Genomic DNA, 13,013 nt, shown 5'->3' on the forward strand with positions numbered 1-13,013 from the left:
CCCTGTAGAAAGTATTCCAACCCTGTACAAAGGTATTCCAACTCTGTACAAAGGTATTCCAACTCTGTAGAAAGAATTCCAACCCTGTACATAACATTCCAACTCTGTACAAAGGTATTCCAACTCTGTCGAAAGCATTCGAACCATGTAGAAAGCATTCCAACCCTGTAGAAAGCATTCCAACTCTGTACAAAGGTACTCCAACTCTGTAGAAAGCATTCCAACTCTGTACAAAGGTATTCCAAATCTGTAGAAAGAATTCCAACCCTGTACATAACATTCTGACTCTGTACAAACGTATTCCAACTCTGTCGAAAGCATTCCAACCCTGTACATAACATTCTGACTCTGTACAAAGGTATTCCAACTCTGTAGAAAGCATTCCAACCCTGTAGAAAGCATTCCAACCCTCTAGAAAGCATTCCAACTCTGTACAAAGATATTCCTACCCTGTAGAAAGCATTCCAACTCTGTAGAAAAGTATTCCAACTCTGTAGAAAGCATTCCAACCCTGTAGAAAGTATTCCAACTATGTACAAAGGTATTCCAACCCTGTAGAAAGCATTTCTACTCTGTAGAAAAGTATTCGAACTCTGTAGAAAGAATTCCAACCCTGTACATAACATTCTGACTCTGTACAAAGGTATTCCAACTCTGTAGAAAGCATTCCAACCCTGTAGAAAGCATTCCAACCCTCTAGAAAGCATTCCAACTCTGTACAAAGATATTCCTACCCTGTAGAAAGCATTCCAACTCTGTAGAAAAGTATTCCAACTCTGTAGAAAGAATTCCAACCCTGTACATAACATTCTGACTCTGTACAAAGGTATTCCAACCCTGTAAAAAGCATTCCAACTCTGTACAATGGTATTCCAACTCTGTCGAAAGCATTCCAACCCTCTAGAAAGCATTCGAACCATGTAGAAAGTATGCCAACGCTGTACAAAGCTGTTCCAACCCTGTACAAAGGTATTCCAACTCTGTACAAAGGTATTCCAACTCTGTAGAAAGAATTCCAACCCTGTACATAACATTCTGACTCTGTACAAAGGTATTCCAACACTGTCGAAAGCATTCCAACCCTGTAGAAAGCATTCCAACCCTGTAGAAAGCATTAAAACCCTGTAGAAAGCATTCCAACCCTGTAGAAAGCATTCCAACTCTGTACAAAGGTATTCCAAATCTGTAGAAAGAATTCCAACCCTGTACATAACATTCTGACTCTGTACAAACGTATTCCAACTCTGTCGAAAGCATTCCAACCCTGTACATAACATTCTGACTCTGTACAAATGTATTCCAACTCTGTCGAAAGCATTCCAACCCTGTAGAAAGCATTAAAACCCTGTAGAAAGCATTCCAACCCTGTAGAAAGCATTCCAACTCTGTACAAAGGTATTCCAACCCTGTAGAAAGCATTCCAACCCTGTAGAAAGCATTCCAACCCTGTAGAAAGCATTCCAACCCTCTGGAAAGCATTCCAACCCTCTAGAAAGCATTCCAACCCTGTAGAAAGTATTCCCACCCTGTACAAAGCTGTTCCAACCCTGTACAAAGGTATTCCAACTCTGTAGAAAGCATTGAAACCCTGTAGAAAGCATTCCAAACCTGTAGAAAGCATTCCAACTCTGTAGAAAGCATTAAAACCCTGTAGAAAGCATTCCAACTCTGTACAAAGGTATTCCAAGACTGTAGAAAGAATTCCAACCCTGTACATAACATTCTGACTCTGTACAAAGGTATTCCAACTCTGTCGAAAGCATTCCAACCCTGTAGAAAGCATTCCAACCCTGTAGAAAGCATTAAAACCCTGTACAAAGGTATTCCAACTCTGTAGAAAGCATTAAAACCCTGTAGAAAGCATTCCAACCCTGTAGAAAGCATTCCAACTCTGTACAAAGGTATTCCAACTCTGTAGAAAGCATTCCTACTCTGTAGAAAGTATTCCAACTCTGTACAGAGGTATTCCAACCCTGTAGAAAGCATTCCTACTCTGTAGAAAAGTATTCCAACACTGTAGAAAGAATTCCAACCCTGTACATAACATTCTGACTCTGTACAAAGGTATTCCAACCCTGTAGAAAGCATTCCAACCCTGTAGAAAGTATTCCAACGCTGTAGAAAGCATTCCAACCCTGTAGAAAGTATTCCAACGCTGTACAAAGCTGTTCCAACCCTGTAGAATGCATTCCAACTCTGTACAAAGGTATTCCAACTCTGTCGAAAGCATTCGAACCATGTAGAAAGCATTCCAACCCTGTAGAAAGCATTCCAACCCTGTAGAAAGCATTAAAACCCTGTAGAAAGAATTCCAACCCTGTAGAAAGTATTCCAACCCTGTACAAAGCTGTTCCAACCCTGTACAAAGGTATTCCAACTCTGTAGAAAGCATTAAAACCCTGTAGAAAGCATTCCAACCCTGTAGAAAGCATTCCAACTCTGTCGAAAGCATTCCAACCCTGTACATAGGTATTCCAACTCTGTACAAAGGTATTCCAACTCTGTAGAAAGAATTCCAACCCTGTACATAACATTCCAACTCTGTACAAAGGTATTCCAACTCTGTCGAAAGCATTCGAACCATGTAGAAAGCATTCCAACCCTGTAGAAAGCATTCCAACTCTGTACAAAGGTACTCCAACTCTGTAGAAAGCATTCCAACCCTGTAGAAAGCATTCCAACTCTGTACAAAGGTATTCCTACCCTGTAGAAAGCATTCCAACTCTGTAGAAAAGTATTTCAACTCTGTAGAAAGAATTCCAACCCTGTACATAACATTCTGACTCTGTACAAAGGTATTCCAACACTGTCGAAAGCATTCCAACCCTGTAGAAAGCATTCCAACCCTGTAGAAAGCATTAAAACCCTGTAGAAAGCATTCCAACCCTGTAGAAAGCATTCCAACTCTGTACAAAGGTATTCCAAATCTGTAGAAAGAATTCCAACCCTGTACATAACATTCTGACTCTGTACAAACGTATTCCAACTCTGTCGAAAGCATTCCAACCCTGTACATAACATTCTGACTCTGTACAAAGGTATTCCAACCCTATAGAAAGCATTCCAACCCTGTAGAAAGTATTCCAACCCTGTACGAAGCTGTTCCAACCCTGTACAAAGGTATTCCAACTCTGTACAAAGGTATTCCAACTCTGTAGAAAGAATTCCAACCCTGTACATAACATTCTGACTCTGTACAAAGGTATTCCAACACTGTCGAAAGCATTCCAACCCTGTAGAAAGCATTCCAACCCTGTAGAAAGCATTAAAACCCTGTAGAAAGCATTCCAACCCTGTAGAAAGCATTCCAACTCTGTACAAAGGTATTCCAAATCTGTAGAAAGAATTCCAACCCTGTACATAACATTCTGACTCTGTACAAACGTATTCCAACTCTGTCGAAAGCATTCCAACCCTGTACATAACATTCTGACTCTGTACAAAGGTATTCCAACCCTGTAGAAAGCATTCCAACCCTGTAGAAAGCATTCCAACCCTGTAGAAAGTATTCCAACGCTGTACAAAGCTGTTCCAACCCTGTACAAAGGTATTCGAACTCTGTACAAAGGCATTCCAACTCTGTAGAAAGAATTCCAACCCTGTACATAACATTCTGACTCTGTACAAAGGTATTCCAACTCTGTCGAAAGCATTCCAACCCTGTAGAAAGCATTCCAACCCTGTAGAAAGCATTAAAACCCTGTAGAAAGCATTCCAACCCTGCAGAAAGCATTCCAACTCTGTACAAAGGTATTCCAACCCTGTAGAAAGCATTCCAACCCTGTAGAAAGCATTCCAACCCTGTAGAAAGCATTCCAACCCTCTAGAAAGCATTCCAACACTGTAGAAAGTATTCCCACTCTGTACAAAGCTGTTCCAACACTGTACAAAGGTATTCCAACTCTGTAGAAAGAATTCCAACCCTGTACATAACATTCTGACTCTGTACAAAGGTATTCCAACTCTGTCGAAAGCATTCCAACTCTGTAGAAAGCATTCCAACCCTCTAGAAAGCATTCCAACCCTGTACAAAGGTATTCCTACCCTGTAGAAAGCATTCCAACTCTGTAGAAAAGTATTCCCACTCTGTAGAAAGAATTCCAACCCTGTACATAACATTCTGACTCTGTACAAAGGTATTCCAACCCTGTAAAAAGCATTCCAACTCTGTACAATGGTATTCCAACTCTGTCGAAAGCATTCCAACCCTCTAGAAAGCATTCGAACCATGTAGAAAGTATGCCAACGCTGTACAAAGCTGTTCCAACCCTGTACAAAGGTATTCCAACTCTGTACAAAGGTATTCCAACTCTCTAGAAAGAATTCCAACCCTGTACATAACATTCTGACTCTGTACAAAGGTATTCCAACACTGTCGAAAGCATTCCAACCCTGTAGAAAGCATTCCAACCCTGTAGAAAGCATTAAAACCCTGTAGAAAGCATTCCAACCCTGTAGAAAGCATTCCAACTCTGTACAAAGGTATTCCAACCCTGTACGAAGCTGTTCCAACCCTGTACAAAGGTATTCCAACTCTGTAGAAAGAATTCCAACCCTGTACATAACATTCTGACTCTGTACAAAGGTATTCCAACACTGTCGAAAGCATTCCAACCCTGTAGAAAGCATTCCAACCCTGTAGAAAGCATTCCAACCCTGTAGAAAGTATTCCAACCCTGTACGAAGCTGTTCCAACCCTGTACAAAGGTATTCCAACTCTGTGCAAAGGTATTCCAACTCTGTAGAAAGAATTCCAACCCTGTACATAACATTCTGACTCTGTACAAAGGTATTCCAACACTGTCGAAAGCATTCCAACCCTGTAGAAAGCATTCCAACCCTGTAGAAAGCATTAAAACCCTGTAGAAAGTATTCCAACGCTGTACAAAGCTGTTCCAACCCTGTAGAAAGCATTCCAACTCTGTACAAAGGTATTCCAACCCTGTACGAAGCTGTTCCAACCCTGTACAAAGGTATTCCAACTCTGTAGAAAGAATTCCAACCCTGTACATAACATTCTGACTCTGTACAAAGGTATTCCAACACTGTCGAAAGCATTCCAACCCTGTAGAAAGCATTCCAACCCTGTAGAAAGCATTCCAACCCTGTAGAAAGCATTCCAACTCTGTACAAAGGTATTCCAAATCTGTAGAAAGAATTCCAACCCTGTACATAACATTCTGACTCTGTACAAACGTATTCCAACTCTGTCGAAAGCATTCCAACCCTGTACATAACATTCTGACTCTGTACAAAGGTCTTCCAACCCTGTAGAAAGCATTCCAACCCTGTAGAAAGTATTCCAACCCTGTACGAAGCTGTTCCAACCCTGTACAAAGGTATTCCAACTCTGTAGAAAGCATTCCAACCCTGTAGAAAGCATTCCAACCCTCTAGAAGGCATTCCAAACCTCTAGAAAGCATTCCAAAACTCTAGAAAGCATTCCAACCCTGTAGAAAGTATTCCAACTCTGTACAAAGGTATTCCAACCCTGTAGAATGCATTCCAACTCTGTACAAAGGTATTCCAACTCTGTCGAAAGCATTCGAACCATGTAGAAAGCATTCCAACCCTGTAGAAAGCATTCCAACTCTGTACAAAGGTATTCCAACTCTGTAGAAAGAATTCCAACCCTGTAGAAAGCATTCCAACTCTGTACAAAGGTATTCCAACTCTGTAGAAAGAATTCCAACCCTGTAGAAAGTATCCCAACCCTGTACAAAGCTGTTCCAACCCTGTACAAAGGTATTCCAACTCTGTAGAAAGCATTAAAACCCTGTAGAAAGCATTCCAACCCTGTAGAAAGCATTCCAACTCTGTACAAAGGTATTCCAACTCTGTAGAAAGCATTCCTACTCTGTAGAAAAGTATTCCAACTCTGTAGAAAGAATTCCAACCCTGTACATAACATTCCAACTCTGTACAAAGGTATTCCAACCCTGTAGAATGCATTCCAACTCTGTACAAAGGTATTCCAAATCTGTAGAAAGAATTCCAACCCTGTACATAACATTCTGACTCTGTACAAACGTATTCCAACTCTGTCGAAAGCATTCCAACCCTGTACATAACATTCTGACTCTGTACAAAGGTATTCCAACCCTGTAGAAAGCATTCCAACCCTGTAGAAAGTATTCCAACCCTGTACGAAGCTGTTCCAACCCTGTACAAAGGTATTCGAACTCTGTACAAAGGTATTCCAACTCTGTAGAAAGAATTCCAACCCTGTACATAACATTCTGACTCTGTACAAAGGTATTCCAACACTGTCGAAAGCATTCCAACCCTGTAGAAAGCATTCCAACCCTGTAGAAAGCATTAAAACCCTGTAGAAAGCATTCCAACCCTGTAGAAAGCATTCCAACTCTGTACAAAGGTATTCCAAATCTGTAGAAAGAATTCCAACCCTGTACATAACATTCTGACTCTGTACAAACGTATTCCAACTCTGTCGAAAGCATTCCAACCCTGTACATAACATTCTGACTCTGTACAAAGGTATTCCAACCCTGTAGAAAGCATTCCAACCCTCTAGAAAGCATTCCAAACCTCTAGAAAGCATTCCAAAACTCTAGAAAGCATTCCAACCCTGTAGAAAGTATTCCAACGCTGTACAAAGCTGTTCCAACCCTGTACAAAGGTATTCGAACTCTGTACAAAGGTATTCCAACTCTGTAGAAAGAATTCCAACCCTGTACATAACACTCTGACTCTGTACAAAGGTATTCCAACTCTGCCGAAAGCATTCCAACCCTGTAGAAAGCATTCCAACCCTGTACAAAGCATTAAAACCCTGTAGAAAGCATTCCAACCCTGCAGAAAGCATTCCAACTCTGTACAAAGGTATTCCAACCCTGTAGAAAGCATTCCAACCCTGTAGAAAGCATACCAACCCTGTAGAAAGCATTCCAACCGTCTAGAAAGCATTCCAACCCTCTAGAAAGCATTCCAACCCTGTAGAAAGTATTCCCACCCTGTACAAAGCTGTTCCAACCCTGTACAAAGGTATTCCAACTCTGTCGAAAGCATTCCAACCCTGTAGAAAGCATTCCAACCCTGTAGAAAGCATTCCAACTCTGTACAAAGGTATTCCAACCCTGTAGAATGCATTAAAACTCTGTACAAATGTATTCCAACTCTGTCGAAAGCATTCGAACCATGTAGAAAGCATTCCATCCCTGTAGAAAGCATTCCAACTCTGTACAAAGGTAATCCAACTCTGTAGAAAGAATTCCAACCCTGTAGAAAGTATTCCAACCCTGTACAAAGCTGTTCCAACCCTGTACAAAGGTATTCCAACTCTGTAGAAAGCATTAAAACCCTGTAGAAAGCATTCCAACCCTGTAGAAAGCATTCCAACTCTGTACAAAGGTATTCCAACTCTGTAGAAAGCATTCCTACTCTGTAGAAAAGTATTCCAACTCTGTAGAAAGAATTCCAACCCTGTACATAACATTCCAACTCTGTACAAAGGTATTCCAACTCTGTCGAAAGCATTCGAACCATGTAGAAAGCATTCCAACCATGTAGAAAGCATTCCAACTCTGTACAAAGGTATTCCAACTCTGTAGAAAGAATTCCAACCCTGTAGAAAGTATTCCAACCCTGTACAAAGCTGTTCCTACCCTGTACAAAGGTATTCCAACTCTGTAGAAAGCATTAAAACCCTGTAGAAAGCATTCCAACCCTGTAGAAAGCATTCCAACTCTGTACAAAGGTATTCCAACTCTGTAGAAAGCATTCCTACTCTGTAGAAAAGTATTCCAACTCTGTAGAAAGAATTCCAACCCTGTACATAACATTCCAACTCTGTACAAAGGTATTCCAACTCTGTCGAAAGCATTCGAACCATGTAGAAAGCATTCCAACCCTGTAGAAAGCATTCCAACTCTGTACAAAGGTATTCCAACTCTGTAGAAAGCATTCCTACTCTGTCGAAAAGTATTCCAACTCTGTAGAAAGAATTCCAACCCTGTACATAACATTCTGACTCTGTACAAAGGTATTCCAACCCTGTAGAAAGCATTCCTACTCTGTAGAAAAGTATTCCAACTCTGTAGAAAGAATTCCAACCCTGTACATAACATTCTGACTCTGTACAAAGGTATTCCAACCCTGTAGAAAGCATTCCAAAACTCTACAAAGCATTCCAAAACTCTAGAAAGCATTCCAACCCTGTAGAAAGTATTCCCACCCTGTACAAAGCTGTTCCAACACTGTGCAAAGGTATTCCAACTCTGTCGAAAGCATTCCAACCCTGTAGAAAGCATTCCAACCCTGTAGAAAGCATTCCAACTCTGTACAAAGGTATTCCAACCCTGTAGAATGCATTCCAACTCTGTACAAAGGTATTCCAACTCTGTCGAAAGCATTCGAACCATGTAGAAAGCATTCCAACCCTGTAGAAAGCATTCCAACTCTGTACAAAGGTATTCCAACTCTGTAGAAAGAATTCCAACCCTGTAGAAAGTATTCCAACCCTGTACAAAGCTGTTCCAACCCTGTACAAAGGTATTCCAACTCTGTAGAAAGCATTAAAACCCTGTAGAAAGCATTCCAACCCTGTAGAAATTATTCCAACCCTGTACGAAGCTGTTCCAACCCTGTACAAAGGTATTCCAACTCTGTACAAAGGTATTCCAACTCTGTAGAAAGAATTCCAACCCTGTACATAACATTCTGACTCTGTACAAAGGTATTCCAACACTGTCGAAAGCATTCCAACCCTGTAGAAAGCATTCCAACCCTGTAGAAAGCATTAAAACCCTGTAGGAAGCATTCCAACCCTGTAGAAAGCATTCCAACTCTGTACAAAGGTATTCCAAATCTGTAGAAAGAATTCCAAAACTCTAGAAAGCATTCCAACCCTGTAGAAAGTATTCCAACGCTGTACAAAGCTGTTCCAACCCTGTACAAAGGTATTCGAACTCTGTACAAAGGTATTCCAACTCTGTAGAAAGAATTCCAACCCTGTACATAACATTCTGACTCTGTACAAAGGTATTCCAACTCTGCCGAAAGCATTCCAACCCTGTAGAAAGCATTCCAACCCTGTAGAAAGCATTCCAACTCTGTACAAAGGTATTCCAACTCTGTAGAAAGCATTCCTACTCTGTAGAAAAGTATTCCAACTCTGTAGAAAGAATTCCAACCCTGTACATAACATTCCAACTCTGTACAAAGGTATTCCAACTCTGTCGAAAGCATTCGAACCATGTAGAAAGCATTCCAACCATGTAGAAAGCATTCCAACTCTGTACAAAGGTATTCCAACTCTGTAGAAAGAATTCCAACCCTGTAGAAAGTATTCCAACCCTGTACAAAGCTGTTCCTACCCTGTACAAAGGTATTCCAACTCTGTAGAAAGCATTAAAACCCTGTAGAAAGCATTCCAACCCTGTAGAAAGCATTCCAACTCTGTACAAAGGTATTCCAACTCTGTAGAAAGCATTCCTACTCTGTAGAAAAGTATTCCAACTCTGTAGAAAGAATTCCAACCCTGTACATAACATTCCAACTCTGTACAAAGGTATTCCAACTCTGTCGAAAGCATTCGAACCATGTAGAAAGCATTCCAACCCTGTAGAAAGCATTCCAACTCTGTACAAAGGTATTCCAACTCTGTAGAAAGCATTCCTACTCTGTCGAAAAGTATTCCAACTCTGTAGAAAGAATTCCAACCCTGTACATAACATTCTGACTCTGTACAAAGGTATTCCAACCCTGTAGAAAGCATTCCTACTCTGTAGAAAAGTATTCCAACTCTGTAGAAAGAATTCCAACCCTGTACATAACATTCTGACTCTGTACAAAGGTATTCCAACCCTGTAGAAAGCATTCCAAAACTCTAGAAAGCATTCCAAAACTCTAGAAAGCATTCCAACCCTGTAGAAAGTATTCCCACCCTGTACAAAGCTGTTCCAACACTGTGCAAAGGTATTCCAACTCTGTCGAAAGCATTCCAACCCTGTAGAAAGCATTCCAACCCTGTAGAAAGCATTCCAACTCTGTACAAAGGTATTCCAACCCTGTAGAATGCATTCCAACTCTGTACAAAGGTATTCCAACTCTGTCGAAAGCATTCGAACCATGTAGAAAGCATTCCAACCCTGTAGAAAGCATTCCAACTCTGTACAAAGGTATTCCAACTCTGTAGAAAGAATTCCAACCCTGTAGAAAGTATTCCAACCCTGTACAAAGCTGTTCCAACCCTGTACAAAGGTATTCCAACTCTGTAGAAAGCATTAAAACCCTGTAGAAAGCATTCCAACCCTGTAGAAATTATTCCAACCCTGTACGAAGCTGTTCCAACCCTGTACAAAGGTATTCCAACTCTGTACAAAGGTATTCCAACTCTGTAGAAAGAATTCCAACCCTGTACATAACATTCTGACTCTGTACAAAGGTATTCCAACACTGTCGAAAGCATTCCAACCCTGTAGAAAGCATTCCAACCCTGTAGAAAGCATTAAAACCCTGTAGAAAGCATTCCAACCCTGTAGAAAGCATTCCAACTCTGTACAAAGGTATTCCAAATCTGTAGAAAGAATTCCAAAACTCTAGAAAGCATTCCAACCCTGTAGAAAGTATTCCAACGCTGTACAAAGCTGTTCCAACCCTGTACAAAGGTATTCGAACTCTGTACAAAGGTATTCCAACTCTGTAGAAAGAATTCCAACCCTGTACATAACATTCTGACTCTGTACAAAGGTATTCCAACTCTGCCGAAAGCATTCCAACCCTGTAGAAAGCATTCCAACCCTGTACAAAGCATTAAAACCCTGTAGAAAGCATTCCAACCCTGCAGAAAGCATTCCAACTCTGTACAAAGGTATTCCAACCCTGTAGAAAGCATTCCAACCCTGTAGAAAGCATTCCAACCCTGTAGAAAGCATTCCAACCCTGTAGAAAGCATTCCAACCCTGTAGAAAGCATTCTAACCCTCTAGAAAGCATTCCAACCCTCTAGAAAGCATTCCAACCCTGTAGAAAGTATTCCCACCCTGTACAAAGCTGTTCCAACCCTGTACAAAGGTATTCCAACTCTGTCGAAAGCATTCCAACCCTGTAGAAAGCATTCCAACCCTGAAGAAAGCATTCCAACTCTGTACAAAGGTATTCCAACCCTGTAGAATGCATTCCAACTCTGTACAAAGGTATTCCAACTCTGTCGAAAGCATTCGAACCATGTAGAAAGCATTCCAACCCTGTAGAAAGCATTCCAACTCTGTACAAAGTTAATCCAACTCTGTAGAAAGAATTCCAACCCTGTAGAAAGTATTCCAACGCTGTACAAAGCTGTTCCAACCCTGTACAAAGGTATTCGAACTCTGTACAAAGGTATTCCAACTCTGTAGAAAGAATTCCAACCCTGTACATAACATTCTGACTCTGTACAAACGTATTCCAACTCTGTCGAAAGCATTCCAACCCTGTACATAACATTCTGACTCTGTACAAAGGTATTCCAACCCTGTAGAAAGCATTCCAACCCTGTAGAAAGTATTCCAACCCTGTACGAAGCTGTTCCAACCCTGTACAAAGGTATTCCAACTCTGTAGAAAGCATTCCAAATCTGTAGAAAGCATCCCAACCCTCTAGAAAGCATTCCAAACCTCTAGAAAGCATTCCAAAACTCTAGAAAGCATTCCAACCCTGTAGAAAGTATTCCAACGCTGTACAAAGCTGTTCCAACCCTGTACAAAGGTATTCGAACTCTGTACAAAGGTATTCCAACTCTGTAGAAAGAATTCCAACCCTGTACATAACATTCTGACTCTGTACAAAGGTATTCCAACTCTGCCGAAAGCATTCCAACCCTGTAGAAAGCATTCCAACCCTGTACAAAGCATTAAAACCCTGTAGAAAGCATTCCAACCCTGCAGAAAGCATTCCAACTCTGTACAAAGGTATTCCAACCCTGTAGAAAGCATTCCAACCCTGTAGAAAGCATTCCAACCCTGTAGAAAGCATTCCAACCCTGTAGAAAGCATTCCAACCCTCTAGAAAGCATTCCAACCCTCTAGAAAGCATTCCAACCCTGTAGAAAGTATTCCCACCCTGTACAAAGCTGTTCCAACCCTGTACAAAGGTATTCCAACTCTGTCGAAAGCATTCCAACCCTGTAGAAAGCATTCCAACCCTGAAGAAAGCATTCCAACTCTGTACAAAGGTATTCCAACCCTGTAGAATGCATTCCAACTCTGTACAAAGGTATTCCAACTCTGTCGAAAGCATTCGAACCATGTAGAAAGCATTCCAACCCTGTAGAAAGCATTCCAACTCTGTACAAAGTTAATCCAACTCTGTAGAAAGAATTCCAACCCTGTAGAAAGTATTCCAACCCTGTACAAAGCTGTTCCAACCCTGTAGAAAGCATTCCTACTCTGTAGAAAAGTATTCCAACTCTGTAGAAAGAATTCCAACCCTGTACATAACATTCTGACTCTGTACAAAGGTATTCCAACCCTGTAGAAAGCATTCCTACTCTGTAGAAAAGTATTCCAACTCTGTAGAAAGAATTCCAACCCTGTACATAACATTCTGACTCTGTACAAAGGTATTCCAACCCTGTAGAAAGCAGTCCAACCCTGTAGAAAGTATTCCAACCCTGTACGAAGCTGTTCCAACCCTGTACAAAGGTATTCCAACTCTGTAGAAAGCATTCCAACCCTCTAGAAAGCATTCCAACCCTCTAGAAAGCATTCCAACCCTGTAGAGAGTATCCCAACGCTGTACAAAGCTGTTCCAACCCTGTACAAAGGTATTCCAACTCTGTACAAAGGTATTCCAACTCTGTAGAAAGAATTCCAACCCTGTACATAACATTCTGACACTGTACAAAGGTATTCCAATTCTGTCGAAAGCATTCCAACCCTGTCGGAAGCATTCGAAACCTTTAGAAAGCATTCCAAAACTGTAGAAAGTATTCCAACGCTGTACAAAGGTATTCCAACTCTGTAGAAAGAATTCCAACCCTGTACATAACATTCGGGCTCTGTACAAAGGTATTCC

Source organism: Bombus fervidus, chromosome 5 (assembly GCF_041682495.2).
Source record: "Bombus fervidus isolate BK054 chromosome 5, iyBomFerv1, whole genome shotgun sequence".
Lineage (NCBI taxonomy): Eukaryota > Metazoa > Arthropoda > Insecta > Hymenoptera > Apidae > Bombus > Bombus fervidus.